General features: G+C 39.3%; 1 long non-coding RNA gene and 1 pseudogene across 1 annotated transcript; both read right to left on the bottom strand.

Moving 5' to 3' along the window:
* Positions 1 to 17,999: 17,999 nt before the first annotated feature.
* LOC145801760 (uncharacterized) lies at positions 18,000 to 18,915 on the bottom strand. Its single transcript, XR_014343407.1, has 3 exons — positions 18,842 to 18,915; positions 18,181 to 18,475; positions 18,000 to 18,057 (listed from the first exon to the last, which is right to left on the bottom strand). It is a non-coding gene; the product is annotated as an uncharacterized LOC145801760 (long non-coding RNA).
* A 2,810-nt stretch (positions 18,916 to 21,725) lies between these two features.
* On the bottom strand, positions 21,726 to 22,409 carry LOC145800782 (putative acetyltransferase At3g50280 pseudogene; annotated as a pseudogene).
* Between the last annotated feature and the right edge of the window lie 1,744 nt (positions 22,410 to 24,153).

Genomic DNA, 24,153 nt, shown 5'->3' with positions numbered 1-24,153 from the left:
CTCCAGCAAGCTGTTGAGGCTCTGAAAGCCGGGGGTTTGAATAAGCAACAAGTACTCGCAGTTGTGGCTAAGATTGTGGATGACATCTTCCCCACTCAGACCGAGGGCAGTTCAAGCCAAGGGGAAAATCGAGAGAAGGGTCATCATACCAGAACCGTTCCCTCCAACCCTAATTCTGCACCCAAGAAAAATCAGCAAGCCAAACCTACACCTGCCGATCCTTTTGCTAGTACGCCCAGCAAAAATCCACAAACCTCGAAGTATCAACCCCGAGGTCACAGGGTCTTCCATGCCCTCTACATGCCTTTGTCCAAGGCTCTTCAAATCCTTGCTGAAAAAGGCCACATCAAACCTTTTAAGCCTCGCCCCCTCCCGAATCCCCTTCCAACTAAGCATGATACTACCTAGTACTGTGCGTACCATCAACAGACCGGTCACACCACCGACAACTGCTTCCGACTTCGCCACGAAGTACAGGATTTGTTTGATAACGGGGTTGTCCTCCCACCTAGCTCAGCATAGTCCATCATCACTGGGTCAGTGAACTTCGAGGATAACACAAGTATGTGATCAGGGAATGAACCACCTGCGGGCGGCGCTCAGTTTACTCCAGATGTGACGTATGGCACGCACTATTTTGAACATTTGCGAATGCTAGCTTTTGTGCTTCCTGACTTGGGTATTGGGTCAGTCTTGTTGTTTTGTATAGAGTCAGTCTTTTTATGCTGAGTCAGTCGGGTCTGTCTTGTTGTATCGAGTCAGTCCTGTTTTGTTGGAGTCGGGTGATTTCGGGGGTGTTACCTCGGACATCACTTGCTTGTTTTGTGTTTGTCTTTTCATTTTCTTTTGAGTCTGTTTTTGCCTTGGAGCCAGTAATGCCAACAGATTTGAATAACCAGCAGTGATTTTCACACCCTTGTGTTTGCTTCTGCCTTGCGCCAGTTGCGCCAGAAAGTTTGAATGAAACGGCAGTACTTTTTGCCTACTTTTCTGTGCCTCGAACTCATTGCATTGACCTAAGTTTTCCAAAACTTTTCAAACACTGTGATGAAAACGAAGAGGGAGGAATTCCTTGGGTTTTGCAAAGTTTGATCAATTGAGAGAAAGAGAGGCATGCTAAGCCCTTAATGAATGAAATCATGTTTGTTAATGTGAGTACTGAGAAGGACCCTGGCTTGATCCAGATTGGTTCTACACTGTCTTCAGCGCGAGCGATTTGTCGCTTTCTTAAAAAAAAAAATTCAAAAAATGTTTTGCGCGGTCCTACGAAGACCTGCATGGAATCGCTCTTGAGATTGTGCAGCCTAGGATCGCTCTCAGCCTCGAGACTCGACCCTTTGCTTTCGAACCTTGAACTTAGATTCAGAATGTTCAACGGGCAACCACCATGTAAGGCCTGTGTGGCCAGATTTGAAGCAGCCCTCGGACTAGGGGCAAGAAAGTCAGATCAAGAAGGTCGGACGTTGTCAAAAGAAAGCTTGCAAAGCTAGATCAGAAGTAGCCCTTGAACTAGGGGCAAAAATGTCAGATGCACTCGAAGAGTCAAAGATCAGCAAGAATGCTAAATCCCAGAAGGGAAGAAAGAAGAAAGTATTGCTGAAGGATAACTGAGTTCCTACCCACAACACTAGGGGCAGATTCAGCTCCCCTTTGGATGGACTCCTGCATCGTTAGCAAGCAGCTGCCATTCTCCTGGATTCAGATGACTTCAGGATCTCAAAACCATTTGACATGGACAAAGCTACACTTTTACCCTTGAGAGGCTCGTTGGGCCGAAAACCCGGAAGGGCGACCCAGGCAAAAGTTAGAGCAAGAAAAAGAAGAAAAAGAACAAAAGAAAAAGAAAAAAGAAAAATGCAAAGAATGAAGAAAAGAAAAGAAGAAAAATGAAGAAAATAAAAAGAAAAGATGAAAAAAGAAGAAAAGAAATGAAAAAAAAAAGAAAAACAGAGCTCGCAAGGTTGAAAACCCGGAGGGGCGGCCTTGGCAAAAGTTAGAGCGCAAAAGGAGAGGTTAAATACACGAGCGTACCTTAACCCCGAACTACGCAAGGCTTGATTCCCATGTTTGGGATATGTAGGCAACTTCATTCTGAAGTCCAGCCGTGAAATACTTCAAATTCGACTGTGTCCATGTGATGGTTCTGGTTATCTTTGTCTTCTCTATTTCCGAGAATTTGGTTGTAATTGTCACTGTGAGGATTGGTTGCTAAGTGATGCGGCCCTATTCAGACAAAGGGCAACTTTCTGTTGCCATACAGCGCGCTACAGTGCCATTCAAACAAAGGGCAACTTTCTGTTGCCGTGCAGTGTCCTTCAGACAAGGGGCAATTTTTCATTATTTTTGGATATGAGGTTGCGCATCTCAAGAGTAAATCCTGCATTGGTCGAGCAGTGGCCATTTGCAAAAATAGTTTTTGAGAATTTTTAATGAGGTTGACTAATTCTCTCGAAAATTGTTCCATTTTTCTAAAACTGGACCATTTCTTGGACCCAAAAAAGGAAAATGTTCAGTGCTCATAACCTAACTTGCATGATTTTAAATCAGAAAATCAAACAAGCATGTTAACCTAACTCTCATGTTGGTCAAAATTGTTTTAGCAGAATGTCAAAAATAAAAAATGGTCAAAATAATGAACTAAGGGCACAATTGAGTCAGGCTTCCTGTCTTTCCCCTGTTGTCAATGCATTTGTTGGAAAGAGCACCCTATTCGCCAAGAAGGGCACAATGGAAGCTAACGGAAAAGGGTTGAAAGCTCTCACATCCTCTAAGCAGTGAGGTATCGAGCCAAGTGCGAAGCACGAACTGGAATGGATCAATGCATTCCACTCCCTCATCCAGGGCATTGACTAGACGTCACCGGAAGAAATAGCCGTGAGCTGATATGTTGGGCATAAACCCACAACTATCTTGTTTATCCATTAATCACCCAGGGGGAGGGATTAAAAATGAGAGATTAAAGAATAGAGAGATGTGCGCTGAGAGGAAAAGCGAGGAAAGGGTTTCGAGAGAAAAACTGAGCTTGAGGGCCGAGTGATGTGAGAATCACAAGTAAGAAAGGGTGGGAATAATACCCGAAGAAACTGGCTCCTCGTGCACTGAGAGGTCTGTTGCCATTGGAACATGTCTGTGTGTCGTGTCAGTCGTTTTATTTGTCTCGATTCTCGTTTTGAGTCGTTTCGGGTGCCTATAGATGTGTTTAGGTTGTTTTACCTTGTTTTTCCTTTGTTGTGTTGTGTTTAGATTGTTCTACCTTTGTTTCCCGTTATTGAGTCGTTTTGGCTGTGGTCAGTTATAGGCTCAATACCCGGTTGAGAACCCTTTTCCTATTTCACTTTCAAAAAAAATCGTTTTGTGCTCAGAGTGCCGTGCCATTCTCCACATTTGTGCAAAACAAAATTTGTTCTTTCATAAACCGTAGGGTTCAACCCAGGTCATGCGGGAACAGTAAAACCAGGACCTATCTAAAGTTATATAGGTTCCAGACTTTGAAGCAAAAGAAAAAAGGAAAAATGTCGGGCATCTGAGTTTGTTTCAACTCCTGCAAGTTCCGTCATCGCATCCTGTATGTTCAGAATGAGCTGTGTGTTCAAAATTAAAAGAATATTGTATTATGAGCCGTGTGTTCAGATCAAGCAGTGTTGTGTTATGAGCTGCGTGTTCAGAATTGAAATGTGTGAGCTGCGTGTTCAAAATGAAATGAATGAGCTGTGTGTTCAAAAATTAAAATTTATGAGCTGCGTGTTCAGAATTAAGTGTGAGCTGCGTGTTCAACATGAAGTGTATGAGCTGCGTGTTCAACACGAAGTGTATGAGTTATGTGTTCAGACATGAAAATTTATGAGCTGCGTGTTCAGAATTAAGAATGAGCTGTGTGCAAATGAAAATATATGAGCTGCGTGTTCAGAATTGAAATGTGTGAGCTGCATGTTCAAAGTGAAATGAATGAGCTGTGTGTTCAGATATGAAAATTTATGAGCTGCGTGTTCAAAATGAAGAATGAGCTGCGTGGAAATGAAATGAAATGAATGGGCTGCATGTTCAGGAAAAATTCAAAAGTTTGGGCTGCGTGTTCAACTTTCAACAAGTGTGTGCTGTGTGTTCACAATCAAAAATGGGCTGCGTGTTCAAAAATTCAAGAGTTTGGGCTGCGTGTTCAACTTTCAAAAACTGTGGGCTGCGTGTTCACTATAAGAGTGTGGGCTGTGTGTTCACCATCAAGAGTTTGGGCTGTGTGTTCAACTTTCAAAAACCGTAGACTGCGTGTTCACTACAAGAGTGTGGGCTGTGTGTTCATCATCAAGAGTTTGGGCTTCCTATTCAACATTCAAAAACTATGAGCTACGTGTTCAACTTTCAAAAACTGTGGGCACACATGACAACAAGCTTGAGCTGTGTGTTAAGATTTCAAGAAAGTGTGGGCCGCGTGTTCACCGCAAGAGTTTGAGCTGTGTGTTCAGATTTCAAGAAAATGTGGGCTGCGTGTTCACGACAAAAGTTTGAGCTGTGTGTTCAGATTTCAAAAAGGTGGGCTGCATGTTCACGACAAAAGTTTGAGCTGCGTGTTCAGAAGTTCGAGTGCTTGAGCTGTGTGTTCAAAATGCAAACCGAATGCTGTGTTATGGACTGGAAGTTCATATTGAGCAGTGTTATGAGCTGTGTGCCCGAAATGAGCCGTGTGCCCAAAAATGAGCTGCGTGCCCCCAAATGAGCTGTATGCCCGAAATAAGTCGTGTGCTCGAAAAATGAGCCGTGTGCCCAAAAATGAGCTGTGTGCCCCAAAACGAGCTGTGTGCCTGAAAAATGAGCTGTGCGCCCGAAACGAGCTGTGTGCCCGAAATATGAGCCGTGTGCCCGAAAAACGAGTTGTGCGCCCGAAACGAGCCGTGTGCCCAAAAAATGAACCGTGTGCCTGAAAAACGAGCTGTGTGCCCGAAAAATGAGCCGTGTGCCCAAAAATGAGCTGTGTGCCCCCAAACGAGTTGTGTGCCCGAGATCTACCGTCTGCCCGAAAAAACGAGCTACGTGCCCAAAGAATGAGCTGCGTGCCCAAAGAGCGAACTGTGTGCCTAAAAAGTGAGCTATGTGCCCGAAAAATGAGTTGTGTGCCTGGAAACGAGCTGTGTGCCCGAAAATAAGCTGTGTGCCCGAAAAATGAGTTGTGCGCCCGAAACGAGCCGTGTGCTTGAAAAATGAGCCGTGTGCCCAAAAATGAGCTGTGTGCCCCCCCAAACGAGCTGTGTGCCCGAGATCTGTCGTGTGCCCGAAAAAACGAGCTGTGTGCCTGAAAAATGAGTCGCGTGCCCAAAAATGAGTCACGTGCCCCCAAACGAGCTGTGTGCCCAAAAAATGAGCCGTGTGCCCAAAAATGAGCTGTGCGCCCCCAAACGAGCTGTGTGCCTGAGATCTGCTATGTGCCTGAAAAATGAGGTGTGTGCCCGAAATGAGCTGTGTGCCCCCAAAATGAGCTGTGTACCCGAAATAAGCTGTGTGCCCAAAATGAGCTGCGTGCCCGAAATGAGCTGTGTGCCCGAATGAGCAGTGTGCCCAAAAGAGCCGTGTGCCCAGATAAACAGAGTGCTGTGTTTCAAGCTGCGTGCCAAATGAACAAAATATTGTGTTGTGAGCCGCGTGCCAAACAAACAAAGTGTTGTGTAGTGAGCTGTGTGCCGAATGAATGGAGTGCTATGTCGTAAGCCGTGTGCCATTACTTGCATTGTGTATACATTTTATCGCGCTATTTTGCGCATCGCACTGTTTTGTGCACTTTACTTGCATTGTTCATGCATTTTATCGCACTTCTTTTGTGCACCTTTCTCACACTTTTTGTACATTGAATTTCACTCAATCTGTCTTGTGCACTCGCGTTGTCTAACGCATCGCGTTGTTTTGCGCATTGCACCGTTTTGTGCAGTTTACATTCGTGCTATTTTGCGCATTGCACTGTTTTGTGCAGTTTACATTCACGCTATTTTGTGCATCGCACTGTTTTGTGTAGTTTATCATTCGCGCTATTTTGCACACCTCAATTGCACTGTTTTGTGCAGTTTACATTCGCGCTATTTTGCGTATCGCACTGTTTTGTGCAGTTTATCATTCGCGCTATTTTGCGCACCTCAATCACACTATTTTGTGCAATTTACATTCGCGCTATTTTGCGCATCGCACTGTCCTGTGCATTACATTCATTCGCGCTATTTTGCACACCTCAATTGCACTGTCTTGTGCTTTGCATATCACATCGCGCTATTTTGCGCACCTTTCCACACTTGTTAGTGCATTGCATCACGCTATCTTACGCACCTTACCTGCACTTGTTAGTGCATTGTATCGCGCTATCTTGCGCACCTTATCTGTATCGCACTAATTTTGTGCATTCACCCTGCTCGTACTGTTTTCTACACCTTTAGCATCGTACTATTTTGTGCATCTGTTTAGCACTGTTTTGTGCATTCACTCTGCATCGCACTGCCTTATGCACATTGTATTTTTGTATCATCCGCACTGTCTTGTGCACTCCCTAGTCCGGGAGACCTTAAGTCTTCTGGTATAGGAGACCTTAAATCCTTTAAAGGTGCAAATCCTTTGGTGTTTGTCGTGCCCGAACGACTTCCAGTGGTCTGGTATAGCCACCTGCCTGTGTTAGCGGTGAGTTCCTAGGGGACCAACTGAGACGGTGGAAACTAGAGTTCGAATGGCTCGTGCCTAGAACGCAAAGGTTCGGGATTTCCGAGACTAAAGTCTGGTTTAAATACCCAAGGGTATATCCTCGGCTTGAAATCTATATGGCAGCTCCATAGATTGAGATAGCATGTGTATGCGGCTCAATTCTGGATATCGAATCAACCTAGTCTGTCACCCTGTTAGAGAATAGGAAAAGCTGCGACCATGGCCAGGGAGAAAAGTAGTACCTGCGGTTCAACCAAGAAGAAGGGGAAGATTCCCACATCAACATGAGGTAAGACATTGCTGAGGTAGGTCATTGCCAATTGCCTCTGTAAGGTACCTTCACTTCCAATCTATTGCATCACATTATGTTTATTGCATTGCATATAGCATCCATCGCATGCATCCTTTCCATGTTATGCCTGGTCTGGCATGTACCCATACTTTTCACGTCAAAGCATAGTTATGAGATTTTGTGTACGCACCTATTCCACTAAAGGGATTGTGGTTTGAGGGTGACGGCACCATTTTCGTGTTAGACGTGGTTTGTTTGTGTCCATGCCTTTCCTAGGCAAGATACGGTTTGGCCGCGCGCCTTATCCATTGCATTCATTGCATTGTAATGTAGTGTGTTGCATCCAGCATTTAAGATCGTGATCTTTTCGCAGCAGATCATTCGTCACTTATATCATGCCACCCAATTACTTGTATCTTGTGTTCCGTCTACACACACATAGTTCTGCATATGTACGCGCCTATTCCAATGATGGGATTGTGGTTTGAGGGTGTCGGCACCTTTTCTATGGTAGACGGATTTTGCATCTCCATCATCTTTATGATATTTGTGTGGTTTTATATTGCTTGTGGTTTGATCATCTCAAATGCATTGCATATCATTTGCATTGTTTACTACATTGTTTTGTAATATCACATATCATTTTGCATTTTGTCCCTGCTTGCGGGCGCATCTTTGTTTATCTCGCCTGTTTGTTTAAGTCTTCGGCCTTGCCAAAAATGGGCCGTCTCTGGGCTTTGACATTCACTCCCGTCACTTATGACTTTCGAGTTTTGTCAAAAAGGGGTAACTGTAGACACCCCATTTTTGACCGACCTTAAGACTCAGACGTCATCGATTGAGCGTTTGGTGATGACTCATGTTGTGCTCGTTCTGGAGTTTCGGAGTCTCGGCTGAGAACCTTGCCTCCAGACTTCGGGGCTCTTTTGTGCTTTGCCTCGGTTTGCGAACCAGGTCCCGTTTTCTTTGTTTTCTCTTCCCGAAGGGAGCGAGAGGTCTCGTAGACCATCTCTCAGTGGCCGTAGGCTACGTTTTGAGGTCGTAGGCCATTTTTCCCATTTGGAGACCAGTCTCCGATTTTTCGGAGCCGTCGGCCGTGTGCCTCGGTTCGGGACCGCTTAACTATCTCCGTTTGCTCCGATTTTTGGCGCACACCTTGTTTCCTCTCCCTAGAGGGACACTATGGCCCGGGAGACCACCTTCGTGGTCGCACGTCACTTTCGGTGCTTAACAGTCAGTTTTCGGGGCCCCCGGCTGCGCGTTTTGGCCCCCGAACCCTCGTTTTGCATCGGTTAGGGTTTATTTTTGGCATGGACCCTAGTTTCATTGTCAGGAAGGTGGTAAGGGGGTGGGAGACCACCTTTTCTTCTTGGAGACCAGCTTTCTCCATGGAGACCACTTTTCTCTCTCCTCCAGCCGATTTTCTTGACAGAAAGCTGGTTTTCCTCACTTTTGGGCCATAATTTCTGGTCTCCCATACCACCATTGTGTTGTACTCATCTGGGAGGCCACCAATATGGGTAGGCCGACCATTTTTTCTTCCTGACCCTTTTGAACCTTGCGAGAAAGCTGGTGTTCCTCTCTCTTGGGCCACAATTTCTGATTTCCCACCATACAGCTGTGTTGTACTCATTTGGGAGGCCACCTTTCTGGTATGGCCGACTAGCATTTCACATTGAACCTTTTGAACCCTGGTCGGCCGACCAGGGCAAGTGGTCGGCCGACCACTTGAACTGGTCGGCCAACCATCCCCTTTTTGGCCTTCCTGAGTGCAACACAATTGTGCCAGCTGTGAAGCATTTGACCCTTCCTCCGAGATTTGACCCTCTTGTTTGTCTTCTTAAGGAAGCTTTGGCCCTTTTTGGTTAGCTTCTAGGAGAAGCTTTGTCAAGCTTCTTGAGGAAGCTTGACCCCTTTAGTCTAGCTTCCTCAAGAAGCTTGACCATTTTTGGTTAGCTTCTTTTAGAAGTTTGCACCCTTTACTTGAGGCTTCTCCAAGAAGCCTAGGCCCTTTGTCTTCTATAAGAGAGGCTTTCCTCTTCATTTTCAAGGGTTGAAGAATTTGGTTAAGACACTTTGCATACAACTCTCCATATCTCTCCATCCCAAACTCTAAACTCCATTATTCTTGGCCATTTGCACACCAACCCTTAGCACAACACCTCCACCATCCATCCAAGCATCTTGGAACTGATTTGCAGAGGTGGAAGGCTCACCATCTTGGTCCAGAAGTTGCTGGAGGTCTTCTCTACAAGGGTAAGTCTCTATTTCCCCCATTTTGACATTGTTTTGCTTCATTCTTCAGCCTTATTTGCAAGCATTTCTGGGTTTCTACTTAAACTGAAAAGTGTCTTACTTTGAGCTCCTCTTGAAGTTTGATTAAGGACACTTTTCTGTTTGAGGTCATCTACCTCCTTGTATGCTCCATCTCTCTTTGTAGGCTTATTTTGCTTCCTATCTTAGCCTTACTTGCAAGCATTTTCGAGATTTTTCATAAACTGAAAAGAGTCTTATTTTGAGCCCCTCTTGATGTTTGATTAAGGGAATTTTTCTGTTGGGGGTCATCTACCCCCTTGTTTGCATCTTGTTTTGAGCCTTGCATCTAGGCCTTTGTTTCATGCTTTGTTTGGCCTTCTAGCCACTAAAATCCAATGGATTTTTAGTGGCTAGCACACTGTTTTGAAAGCCAAAATCAAAGGGGGGTGACCCCCTCTCTCTTTGTCTTGTTTGTTGGCCCTTTTGGCCTTCTAAAGGGGCTCCTACTTGCATGTTGTAAAGTCAAATTTTAGGCCCTATTTGGTGGGTTTTAAGGTCTGCCTTGGCTCTATCCAGAGCCCATTTTTCCATATGAAGTGTCTATTTTGCATGTGTAGAGCAATCTTATCCAAGGCCTTTCAAAGGGGCTTTCATTTGCATGCTTCCTAGACTAATTTCAGGGTCTTTTTGGTGGGTTTTAGGACTCTCATAACCTCTGTCCAGAGGCCATTTTTCCATTTTGTGTGTCCATCATACATGTGTTGAACAACCCTCTTATTGGCCTCTCAAAGGAGCACCTCATTCTAACATGCATTGACTAAGTTTTGGTGGTTATTTGGACATATTTTGGCATGGCATACTTCTTTTTTTGGCTGGTTTGGTGAGCCCTCATGTGATTCATATAGCTATAGTGTAAATCATGGTTCACTAGCTTTCTTTACATGCTTTGTTGACCCTTGATTCTAGCACATTCTGGCCATGCCTTACTGATTTTGTGCATATTTTGGACTGCCCTAGCTCTGTTTTTGGGTCTCATGGTTGAATGGTGTTTGTTTTGCATGCTTGTGATTCAATACACTTGCTTAGCTTTGAGTTACGGGGTCCATTATATGCATATACTGAGGTGTGTTCATGTTTTGGACCCATTATACATCATATTTTAGAGCTTATTTGAATGCCATATTGTCATGTTTTATACTCTTTAAATGCGTTTGAGAGTCGGGCTTGTATGCCTCATTTCCCGACCATTGAATGAGCTCCATTTCTTTGCATTCTGAGCCATCATTTTACGCCATTTCCCCACTGTTTTAGACCTGCCTAGGGTCTGTTTGGGTTTTTTTTTTTTTTTTTTCCATTAGTGCATTGTTTTGGGTGCCTTTAGAGTAACGCACTTCACTAGTTTCGGTACTCGGGCCCCCTAGCTTGCATTGTGTGCCATGTTTGCATGTTTCGGGACCATTTTATATCATGTTTCAGAGCTAGAATTTGAGTGTTTGTATGCCATATTCCATCCTTTTCCATGCTTTGGTAGAATGGCATTTGATGCCTTAGGATCGATCCCTTGCATCGTGCATGTTTGCATGTGTTTCGGTTGTCTCATTTCCATCATATGGCCACTGATGTGAGTGTGGCTGAGGTCCACTCATGTTGGTGTAAGTCCATCGTGCATCGTGTATGCCATTTTAGTCCATAGCATTGCGTATGCTAGGTTGTATGTTGGAGCATTGTGTATGCCATGTTACATCACATGCATCGTGTATGCCATTTTAGTCCATAGCATTGCGTATGTTAGGTTGCATGTTAGAGCATTGTGTATGCCATGTTACATCACGTGCATCGTGTATGCCATTTTAGTCCATAGCATTGCGTATTCTAGGTTGCATGTTAGAGCATTGTGTATGCCATGTTACATCACGTACATCGTGTATGCCATTTTAGTCCATAGCATTGCGTATGCTAGGTTACATGTTAGTCGCATTGTGTATGCCATCTCATTTGCATTGTGTTTGGGTAGGAGTTAGCCCGAGCACAGGAAACGAGGGACGTTTTGTACTCCAAGTGACGGAACGTGTCTCAATTCCCAGTCGCCGATACCTCGGATTAACCATGATGGAGTCTAGGCCTTGTTGTGTTTATATGTGCATTCATTTCACATCGAGTCGTGCAATTCGACTCCTCGGCCATCGTGCATCGAGATGCGTAATTGGTGGCACGAGTATCGAGGTGTGCATACATATGCGAAAATACTTTGCCATGTCCCTTTCTTGCTCTCTGTTCCAGCAAATCAGAAATCAGCAACTTTCTAAAGCCTTGCACAGCATTCCGGGATTAATTGCAAACAGAGGCGAATCGGGGCATCGCAATGGATTTCTGTGCAAGGCAACTCGAGCATACATCTTTCATCATTCGGAATAGGGCTGAGGCGGTCCATAAATTTGCATGCTAGTTTATTTGCTTTCCTAGTTAATTTGTTAATTAATTAGGATTTTGTAATATTTAATCATTCATTCGGGCTGTAATTATTTATTCGGACTGTATTATTTATTCGGACCCTCCGAGCGAGGGCAATGTTGTAATAAGTGTGCGTGTGTGTGATGTATGTCTTCCAACCCCACGTCTTTCTCCCTTTTATTTACCAGTTTATGATGGTTAGATTAGGACATGTTTCAATTAGCATACTTATGCTTGCATGTTTGCATCATTCATCTGTATTACATGCACCGGGCTCGGCGCATCATACTAACTGCATTGTATTTCAATTCCGAGTTGAGTACTTGTTAGTTGTAGCATTTCACATGCCATCTTTAGAATAGCCGAGCCTATTGTAGTCGCATTCCTGCATGTGTTGCATTAGGCATTTCAGTGTAGTTAGGATCATGCATAGATTTCTAACTAGTTTCTGTTTTTGCTCGGAGTACTCGGTAAGTGTTTATGCTTTAGCATCCTTGCATGAGTGTGAGTGTTGCCATGATAGCATGCTTACCATGAGGCTAACTGCTTATGTGATATAACAGGCTGAATGCCTGTGGGTGAAGGTTGCATTATTTGAATTGGAATAATGCATTGACTGTGAGTTTTAAGCCCACTAGATAGTGGCAAAACCATGTTTTTTTAAGCCCACCTGAGGGTGGCAAAATCTGCATTTTAAGCCTACTTGCGAGTAGCAAACCATTTTCGAAACAAACATGAGATGTTTTGTTCCAATTCAGGCAATCCAGTCTATACTTGTATGCTGTGCGCATCACGTAGTAAATCTAGGCTAATAACCGGAATAAGAGCACATAATGTTTTCAAAATTCGATATCATGGTTAGTAGAGGCTGATCTTTGATCGGGCGAGTGGGGGTGCTCACGAGGTGACCTTCCCCAATCGTACCCAAGTTCCCGAGCCGAGGCAACTTTGGTGATGACGAACACGTGGCCTTAGGAAAATGAGTCAGGGTTTCCTAAATTCCCCAAAATAAAATATTTAGGTGGCGACTCTGTATCTGGCAAAGCAGTCCATGTTTGGCACTTCTTTCAAAAAATCTGTTTTAAAAGATAAACGATTTGCCAGATTTGGACTCTTTGATGATTCATCGGTCTTGCATTGCACTCTGCGAGATTAGATACAGGACCGTGACATTTGAGTCCTGAGCTGTAGTGAACCTAATGAACAAAACGGGGGATTTCCCTCCCGGGACATTCGGGGACGTCTACACTCTGTAACGCCGCAAACAACCCTTTCTCTCGCCCAAACTTTTAATTTCATTAAAATCCCCTCCAATACACTAAGGTTGTTGAAAAGATGGTTTCAACCTAAGTAAAACTTCCCATAGCTGACCCCTCTGCCTACTATCATTCGGTGCATATATGTTGACTACCACGCACCCAAATGACTGATTATATGTACCTGACAATAGACTGAAAGACCTTGCACTGCAACACTCAACGAGGTTAAATACATCTGGGTTCCAAACACATAATAAACCTTGGCACTCCCCTCCGAATCCACAGCCATAAACTACAAGGACTCCCAAGGCCACATAGACTTCACAAAACTACCATCCACGCTACTCCTCTTGGACTCCTGCAATAAAAGAATATCAATCTTCCTCTCTTGGACCAACTTCTTAATCTTCACCCTTTTGTTTTTTCTCCCCAAACCCCTAATATTCCAGGACATCAACTTCATAAGCATAACAAATAACCCCAAAAACCCCTTTCGGATACCCACTCAAACTGGGACATCCCTTCTACCATCTCCCACCTAGCCTAGATCCTGGACTTCCATCCCCACAATGAGATTTATGATCTCCTCCTTTTTACCCATATAGTTCATCCCCAACATCTTGCCCACCTGCACCGTAGCTCGAGCTTCCTTAAATAGCGAATTCGTCCAGACAGCCTCAACCTTCTGAGAAGAGGAGACTGACAATGCAGTAGCCGTAGCTTGGAAAACAGCTCCTCTCGAAAAGCTACAAGAAGTACCCGAGCCAAACATTCTCCTCCTCTGAACACCCTTCCTTGCTACTGATCTTTGCCTAACCTTACTACTCTCCACTCTACCTTGTTTACCCTTATCCTTTCTTAATCCAGCCTGTGAAGCCACTAATTTGAAACCAGGCCCAACAGAAAAATCAGGGATAAATCCCTCTTCAAATTTTTTTGTCCAGTTCTAATCTATTAAAAATTTGCTTAACAAGAAAAAAAAAAATCATGTAAATAGTCAAAAGCATTAAAACGCTAAAAAATCCTAAAATTCTTTATTATCCTACAACTCTCACTTTCTCTTCTTCTCAGCATTGCCACCTTTGTTATTACCTCAACTAACGTCCACTGGCACCACCCCTACAGTCATTCATACATCTATTTTAATCATTTGAACCTTACCAATCCAGATCTAGATTGTCTCTCATCATTCATCATTCCAAGACCAATGTTCGTACTTCCATCATTGTCGTTTGCTGGTAAGGATGTTCATTTTGACCCTTTCTACATGGACCTACCGTAACTAAAGTGAATGGAGCAAATTTTATCTGATCCAATGAAAAAAACATTCAAAATCAATACATTTGTAAGTAAAATTAATAATTTATTTATTTATTTTTGTTTGTTTGTTTATTATATATATGTGTATGCTCTAGAAATGTCTATATATTATAAGATTAGAAGTCTAAAACTAAATGACAAGAATTCTGAAAGAGTATGGTTTGTTTGTTTTCATAGATGAAGAGTGTGATTGAATTAATAGTGTTGTTGGACTCACAAACATTATATTTATTATGGGAAATTGCTATGAAATTTCTTCAAAGAGAGGACTAGCAATTTCATGAGAGATTTGGGATTGTGAATCCAATCCCATGAAATTAGAGGTGAAAAGACTTTATTGTCTTCCCATTTTACAAAAATAATAAAGTTATCTTTTATATACCTAGAATTTTTATATAATTTCTTAAATTTAATCTCAATCAACTAATACTACCAATGGCGGACACAAAAATCTTAGCTAGAGGCACTACAAGAAATGCCACTTTTGGCGACTAAAATATTGGTCGCCAAAAGCTCAATTTTTGGTCACCTAAACGCATCATCGACTAAATTTTTTTGTCGCCAAGGTCGTCGCTTATACCCTGTCGGCGATAGTATTGGCGACTAAATTATTTTTGGTCGCCAAAAGTAAACGTTAGCCACTAAACTTTGATTGGTCGGCAAAGGTTATATTTTTGGCGACTAAAACGAAAGAACGTTTGGCTACTGAACTTTAGTTGTCGGCAAAGGTTATCTTTTGGCGACGACAATATTAGTCGCCAAAAGTTATCAAAAGCCTACAATAATACATTTTGTGACTAAACATTTTAGTCAGGTAATATAATACATACATTTAGCGACCAAATTTTTTAGTCGTTGTTACTTTTACCGACTACAAACTTTAGTCGCCAAAAGCCTTTTAATTTTTATTTCATTAGTTTTTACCACCAAACATTTTAGTCGCCAAAGGATGCCGACTTTTTCATGACTAAAATATTTAGTCGGCAATAGTTTGCTTACATTTTTAGCTACCAACATATTTTGTCACCATACACTATATTAATTTTTTTTTTTAATTTCTGAACCACCTGTATCCATTATTAGTGCAAACTGTACCCTGTTTAAATAATATAATCCATCAATACTGAATATATTATCAGCCATTCGACAACGTGCACACATTTCACTTTCAACCATCCAAAAAATTAATATTTAACGCCCAATTCTAAATGCAATACAAATTCCATACGAACCAAGTACAATCCAACCTCAATAATTTAATTCCATACATAGTAGAGGGTTAATCAAATTTAATATCCAAAAGGAAATTTGTACCACACCAAAAATTTAATTTGTACTGACCCTAAAACTAATTTGTACCACGTCCAATGCTAATTTGTACAAAACTAAATTTTAGATATTTATCACGCCAAAAAAGTAATTTGTACGAACCATTATATATAAGGACGAAGGTGTAAAAACAATGTCCTTCCGTACTTGTCAAAAAAAGTCATATCCACATTTTTACGTCAAAAACCATCTGCAAAAATAAAATTAATCATTAGTATTGACTAAATGGTAATCCGAAATAATACTTGTATACATTAAGCATGTCCAAAAAGATCAGTGAAATTTGAGATAAGAAATATGTTCCAAGTGAACTGGCAACACTTGTATTTGTCTGCTAAGCAAAACGAAATGACTTGCATGAATCATGCTTCAGTATGAAGTCACAGTGATATGTATAAGAAAGCCTATCAATGTTAAGAATCTTGTATACAGATCCACAATCTGCTATCTAAAAAGCTAGGGAAACATAGAACAAAATACTTTTTAAGAAAGGTACAAAAAGAAATACTCTTGAAGAAGGTGACCCAAAAAAGAAAGCTAAAAGATTAAGCAGCAAAAAGTATCCAATGTGTTTCACTGAATATATTACCAATGATAAACCATGAATCACAGTTGATGAGTTTTACTCCTTCAATGGATAAGTTCTTTAATTTATGACAAAGTTCAATCCACAAAGTGAACCTTTATTCACATTATTAAGTTATTAACAAAAACAACCATTTGATCCAAATGATACAAAGAACGGAACCCATTAATAGCAAATTACAATAAATCTCTTATGATATGTAATATTAGCCAACTCCCCATCATAGCCAACGCAGAGGGAAAGAAAGAAAAAAGTAAATAACAAGGACACTTACATTTCTTCTTGTCAATCTGGAGCATGTCTACAATTCTTTGTAATGACACCATTATTATGTCCGATGACCAAAAAAAATACCATTATTATGTTCAAATATCTCCATGCTTTTTGATGCCTTTCTCTAATAAATTTACTTGTCAAAAAACAAAGATGAATCATGGGAAGAGAAAAGCATAATCATGGGGAGAGAAAGTAAAACAGATAAAAGAAAGTAAAAGTTTTCTAGAAAAATATAACCTTTTATTTTAACGAAACAAGATTTTAATTTTAAGTTTTATAGTTATATAAGCATTTTAATTTTTAATTTTGTTTTTGTCAACAGTATAAAATTAAAAAGAACGAAACTAAAGTAGATAATGCAAAAAACACTTCAACTAAACAAATTGTAGTTCTTCAACTGCCATGAAATTTTACTACTCCACTAGCTTCTATATAAATGAAAGGCATCTCTTTGTTGCCAAAGGCACCTAAAAAAATGTGGACTTCAAAAGTTGAAACAACTCCAATAGTAGAAAGCAGATTGAATGATGGAAGGAGCAAAAAACCTACAATTGTCTATTCTACCAAATTCTCTCAAACTTTCCCTAAATAACTATTCAAATTAAAATTTCTAATAAAATTTATTTATATGGTTAAAGTTTTTATAATATAGGGCTTTAGAACCTTTTAAGCATCTAACACCAACCTAATAAAATATCAATACTAACAGGCACAACAGTGTTCTATGAAACAATTTACATCTTTCATAAAAGTAAAAATTACTTTAACTAGTATATAAGATGCAACAATGACATACATGACCTCGTGAGAGCATTTTTTTATTATTCCCTTCCTACTTACTGAATCAAAAGCAACTAGGTAATAGAAGATGCAACAATGACATACAGATTCTAGAAGTTGATTGACGCTTAAGAGATCATTTTTTTGATGGCCTGCTCTGAATTATGTTTGGCTTGAGTTTCAAATGACTCTGGAAGAGCTTCATCATCTATTGTAAAAATTGGACCAGCCTGCACGTTAAAAATGAGAATAATCAAATCTCAACAGTCAATTTCAAATAGTAAAAGATCGAAGGTGATTACCTCATCCGTAGAATTTAGCCCGTTTGCAGAGGCCGATGTCGCGAACCAGAATCGCCTGTTGATCGGAGCTTGTCTCACATACCTTTCTCGCAGAAACTTGCTGATCACTCTCTGATGAATTTTAGTGCCACAGATTGTTCAGAATTCAGTAAACTACAGCTATTCAATAGTCTGTTTGGTTAAGTATTCCGTCCCAAGTCTACTAATATCTCATCTGATAATTAAAAAAAAAAATTATGAATTTAAAATTAAAGAGAGCTTACAATTAGGAGAAATTCTTTGCAATTCTAAATGGCTCTATGTAGTTAACTAATGACAGTGGTGTGTGGTTATGCATCTAAAGTTTTAGCAGATGGGACCAGTTTACTGGGGAAGCCCAAAAAAAATCTAATTTAAAACCTCCATATTCTTTTCTTTAATATAAATAAATAAACAATCACAAAACAAAAACAAAGAACATGTTTAAAGATATGAAATGAAATAACTTCAACCAGAGAAATACAGAGCAGACTTCTCTTGTTTATGCAATGGAGTGATCTGCACAAGAGAAGAGGATGTGCAATAAAGAACATGTTTAAAGATATATGTATATATATATATATATATATATATATATCTGAAAAGCAGAATCCCATGTCTAAGAAGCCAAAAAAACTAAACCTTAAGCCAGAGAAATGCAGAGTAGGCAACAAATCTTCTTATCTCATACAATAAACTAGTCTACATGTCATGAGACACTTTTTTTTATCTTTAAGGACAGTCCTGATTACATCTTAATTTTTCAAGAAATCCACACTATGGCATGCTTGTCCTATAATTTCAACCCATTTCTGCACAGAAAAATGAAACCATAAGCCACTAGCCACCACAGAGTCCCTTCCATTATCAAGATTTTCTTGGCATTTGATGCTGAAACGTGTAACGCTCCTTTTGGTTGCCATACCTTTCTTCTATACTGCATGAGATATGGATATTAATAAATTAAGAAATACATAAATTGCTTGAAATATTGAGTATGACATGTGTAGTGTGTGTGATTCTCAACTTCTATAACAAAAATAAGCCAGATCTTGTTTTCGGAAGCCAAAAATTTTTCTTCCAAAACACGCCAACAAATGATGCCTAAATAAACCAACTAATTTGTTTGCTAATGAAACTGATGAGAGGCATTAACTTCATTAAGTTTGAATAAATGCACACATCACATATATCAAACTCATTGTGCTCTTGATAGTCAAAATTATGTATCACTGTCAGTCACCAATCTTAGATCACACACAATAGTTCTACCAAACTAGATTGGGATGAGAGAGAGGGGTACCTGAATAGAGGTGTTCAATCTGATGCCATTGAAATCAAAGCGAGAAGAAGGAATGAGAGAGAGAGAAAGAGAGAAGGTTGTTATTTTTCTTAGGTTCAATGCAACAAAAAGGCTGGTTTTGATAAGAGGGAATAGAGTAGTTTTTGTGGATGATTCAATGAACAGAACTCAATGGGAATCGATGCTATGTTTGTTAATGTGTCATGACCAACATCCTCATAGATGGAGTATGGAAAAGAAGCTTGAGGCTGGGTCGATTTGGGGCTAGGTTGATTATTAAACTCCAATCAATTCAGCAAGGTCTGTCCATCATCACTAAACGACAATGCTTCGAAAACTAGTGGTTTAATTGTTGGGTGTAGTGTGGTTTTGCAATGCATTAGATGGATAATACACAAGATCTCTGTGATGAAGAGGTCGATGGAGATGGAAGGAACAATACTTGTTCCATTTCTTCAACATATGGCCCCTCACAGTTCCGAATGGAGGAAAACAGAGAGAGGAAGACACAGAGTCAAATAGAGAGAGGGTGAAATAGAGGAGATACCTGGAAGTGACTGTGGTGCTCGTGTAACCCTTACGGTGGTGCTCTCAACGACTAAACTTAAATTAGTCGCCAAAAGTAACATCTTTAGCTACTAAACTATTCTTTGTAGCTACAGAATGTACATTTAGGGACCAAGATTTTTTTTTTAGCCCAAAATCCTACTTTCAGCGACTAAACTTAAAATAGTCGCCAAAAGTAACATCAATACCGACTAAATTATTCTTAGTAGCTAAAAATAGAACCTTTCCCGACCAAATTTCTTTTAGTAGCTAAAGTGCCTATCTTTGGCGACTAAATTTATTTTGGTAGCTAAAGTGTATATCTTTGGCGACTAAATTTGTTTTAGTCGGCATTTTTAGTCGCCGAATGTGTAAATTCCTGTAGTGAGGGGGGCCAAAACTCTATATAATCACAAATTTATTACAAATTTTATTTTATCATATTTTAAAAATATTTCGTATGTATATTGTACTAAAGTAATAAATTTAAAAGGCATAAAAATTAAATATTATCATAAATTTAAAAATAAAATCTTTAGTCGATAGACATTTTCTAAACAAAAAGATTTAAAACAATATTAAAAACTTTTTTACATATTGTACAAAATTTAAGATTAAAAAATAGTAACATATAAATATTTTTTCTTTTCTTTTTTTATAGGCAAAAAATAAACTTTATTGAATACAAATTAAAGAAAATTCTTACATCATACATCAATAAAGACAAAAACCTAGCAAGTGCTGTAAGTATCAAAGTGAAATCCCTTTATCTAAACTAGATTGGCACAAAAAGACTCACCCTATCACCTGTAGCACCTACTCTACCAATGTTGAGGAGAGCTCAACCAAAACAGAGAAGATAATGCAACCAACAAACCAAGGAGAAACAAACACAAGCTTACAAGCACAAGCAACTAGCCGCCCTCAACTTTTTTTCATGTTAATCATAGTTACATTGGATTGTAATTAACACCAACTAGAGTTATAACCGAGACTCAATTTGATCATAACCAATGTCACCATAATGAGTTATAACGAATAACACTTTTAAACAAAATAAAAATTATAATGGGACAGAACTAATTTCATTTAATAATTTTGTAGTCCTACTCTACTACCATAATGGCCCATAACTAGACACTACAATAATTCGTAACTAACATTAATTTAAATTATACATATGGAAATAATATGATCCTAGTTAAATGCATCAAACAGATTAGAGTATGTTTGGGTAGGGGTTGAGAGGGTTCTTTTGGCTGCTGTGTTTATTGTTCTGATTAGTTTTGGAATTGCTCTGTTTGGGTGTTTCTTTCCCCCTTTTTGTTGCCTCACCAACATCGGTTTGAGCTATCATATGATTGTGTAGCAATCTTAATACCAACTTAGTTGGGATTAGGATGATCCACTATAATGTTTTTTGCTCCTTCCCTTTTTTATTGATATAAATTCTCATGTATATCATGTTTGAATTTATCAATAAAGTTTACTTTTCTTTGTTGATCCCAAAAAAATACTTCAAACCAATTAGCATTTCAGAGGGGGAATATTCAAAATTGGAGGGGCCAATTCCTTAACAATATAAATTCAACCACAAATATATAGTATAATAATTGAAGTTATGGAAATGGATGCAGGGGCAATGGTCCCCATAGCCACCCCTGCGTCCGCCATTGAATACTACCACTCTACTGCATAAATAAACGCAATTTATCTTGCATCTCTAGCCTAATATTCTTAGTAATTTACTTTCTTAATTCTACCATACTAATAATTTCATCTATCCTAATCCAACAAACAAACTGACCTATAACTATTTATTCATCTACTTGTCTAGAAGTATACAATGTTAATAAAAATAAAAATATAAAAACCTATATAATCCGTGCAACTACAACTCTTTTCCATACTTATATAAGTTTTTTTTTTCTTCTTAAATACTGAAACTTTATCTTGACATACCATTACTAGGCATGTGACACAAGCATTGTGAAGCAATATTGAACCTTCTGAAGCAAGCTAGACCAAGAAAAACACACATACTTGCCAAATTAAATTTCACAATTCCAGAAACACGCAATGGAAAGGAGAAAAAAAAAAAAAAGATTGGCTTCAACATATGCATAAAGAAATTTTGTTTCGTAACAATGATAATGTAGTATCACTGTTTTATTGAATTTTTACTCCAAATTTAGATGCCGATGGACTGCATGAACTCTTTATCGTTCTCCATAGCAAGAAACTTCTCGGGTAACAAGCAAACTTCAATGTCAACGCTCCCTTCTTTCATCCCAGGAAAAATCGTTATCTTCCCATCCCTCTTATTTGCTAAGCCACTTCACACTGCCAACGGTTTTCCCCAACCTAAGTCATTACCATATACATTGAACTGAGGTGAACTACTCGTGTACAAAGTAGCATTCGCCAAACTACTCATTGTCAGTAGTTTTGGATTTTTCACCCAGCAATTGAAGAAGTCCCTAACTACATCATTTGTTTGCAAAGCAATTACATCATTTATTTTCAAAGCAGCCCAACCTAATCCCTGCTCGAGCAGCTCGCCCACTTTTGTGCATACAACCTCACCATGAATTGCATTCCCAAAATACCCTTCCGGTAGTGAGGGTTTCAATCTTGGCCCTGCACCTATGAATAACTTATACCTCACCTCTTGGTTAGTGTAATTGATGCTTTGGCAGCATACGACAGATCGCAAAAGATGAGCCAACAGTGCTTGGAGAGAGGAGATAGTAGTGGTGCTTATCTCGGCATTGGCTTTGGCTTTAAGTTTTGCAATTTTCTCTTTTGTGAAATGGAAAACCCTTTGTTCTAATGTCGTTGGTATAACGAATTCATCGTCTTCATTGGAGCAAAAAGGGTTTCGAATAGGGCAATTGGTATTGCTAGGAAACCAACGGTTGAGAACTGAAGGTCGTGATATATTGTCAAAACCACGTGATGTTTCTGACCAAAAATTAAAGAATTGCCAGAAAGACGAACCATCACCGATTATATGATTCATGGTGCAACCAACGACGGAGCCATCGATGAGCTCATTACTTGAACTGCAAGTAAGGGTTTGGAAACACCTTCGTGGTTAAGAACACCATTAAGTGGGAATAAAAAGTTGACAATGTGAGGCACATATACGGGATCAAGGATATCGTTGACAGTGACATTGTCAACAACTGAATGAATGAAATGAGCTTCGGCATTGTTGCAGTCTACGAAGAACGAGGAAGTGTTGTCATCATTTTCAATGACACCAAGGTGCAGGGGCGGATCTAAGATTATGACTTTGAGGGGACCAAAGTACATTTAACCTCTAACCAATAAAATTTGAAATTTAATACCAATTTCTACTAACATGAAAAAAATCTATAATGTTACGATAAAATATTGAACTATATATTCCTTGTCAACATAGTTGAGTACAAAAAGATGATCATACAATTGAGAATATTTTTTTACCCATATTCACTTACAAAAAGTAGTAACTATTTCTACATGCATTTATTTACTAAAATTAAGCATCTTCAATTGAACTCTATGCTTTTTCATAATATCAAAAGTATGAATGATAGAGTCTACATCAAACCCCTCGAGCAATGTCTTTTTCAATGTACATAATCAAGTAACTAGCCTGAAAACCATCTTCCATCCTATTGAGCCAAAAATTTTCAAATAGTTTAAAAATTGGGGAGCTACTCTATATAATTTTGAAATTATCTAAAAAAAATTTGAGGGTGAGAACCCCTATAATTTTAAATTATTTTAAAATTTCTAGTATAATATATGATATTTTTCAAATTTTTGGGGGTGTGGCCGCCCCCCTAGATCCATCCTTGCTAAGGCGGCCAGTGAGGAGAGGGAAGAACTCGAGCGTGTGGGAGAATGAGATCTTGAGATGATCAACTATGGTGTTGGCTAGAAGGTTTTCTTGTGATGGTGTTGGTTTGTGAAAGAGAAGACCCTTTTGAACAGAGCCAAGTAGGAGAAACTGGAGATCCCATGGAGTTAACTCAATTCTTTCACCATGGAGACTTGAAGATTGGACTACACTAGTAGAGATGAGCCTAATTCCCTCCATGTATGATTCTCTCTATGCAATTACTTCTATATTTGATGTACAAGCTCAGCTTCAATTAGTCCAATAATTATAGTAAGAAGAAGCATGAGATTTTTTTTTTAATTGTCCTATCTTTAATTTAATCTTTGGGTAAATTACAAATATACTCAATGAGATTTGCTTAAAATACGAATTGTTCTCTGTGGTTTGGAAAATTACAAATATCTCCCTATCAGAATTTTTTATTTAACAGAATTAATTAAAAAAGTTAAATTTCTAATTGTTCACCTGTACAATAATAAAATTATCTGAATTATTAATTGAAACAAAATTTTAACATTATTAAAAATTGTTAATTAACTTGATGATTTATTAATAAAAGGACCTATTTGTTATGAAATTAAAAATATTAGGGGGCATAATGCAATTTCTAGAACTATATGGAGTAATTTATAATTTAAGTAAATATTAGGGAGTGTATTTGTAATTTACCCTAATATTTTAATGCCAATTTGAAATCAAGCTGTGAGGACATCATTTTTTTTTTCTTCTCCCTCCAATGCCATGGTTCCCCTGTGGTTATAATTTTTTTTTTCCACTTAAAAATAGTCTTCTTCTGACTTTAATCACAGTCTAAATCTTCTATTAAAATATAAATTGGATCCCCAATTAATATGAGTAGTGTTATTCAAATTTA

Source organism: Camellia sinensis, chromosome 10, assembly GCF_055761805.1.
Source record: "Camellia sinensis isolate YWXY chromosome 10, ASM5576180v1, whole genome shotgun sequence".
In the NCBI taxonomy this organism is placed as follows: domain Eukaryota; kingdom Viridiplantae; phylum Streptophyta; class Magnoliopsida; order Ericales; family Theaceae; genus Camellia; species Camellia sinensis.
The sequence above is the reverse complement of the archived record's forward strand: the minus strand, read 5'-3'. Positions and strand labels throughout refer to the sequence as shown.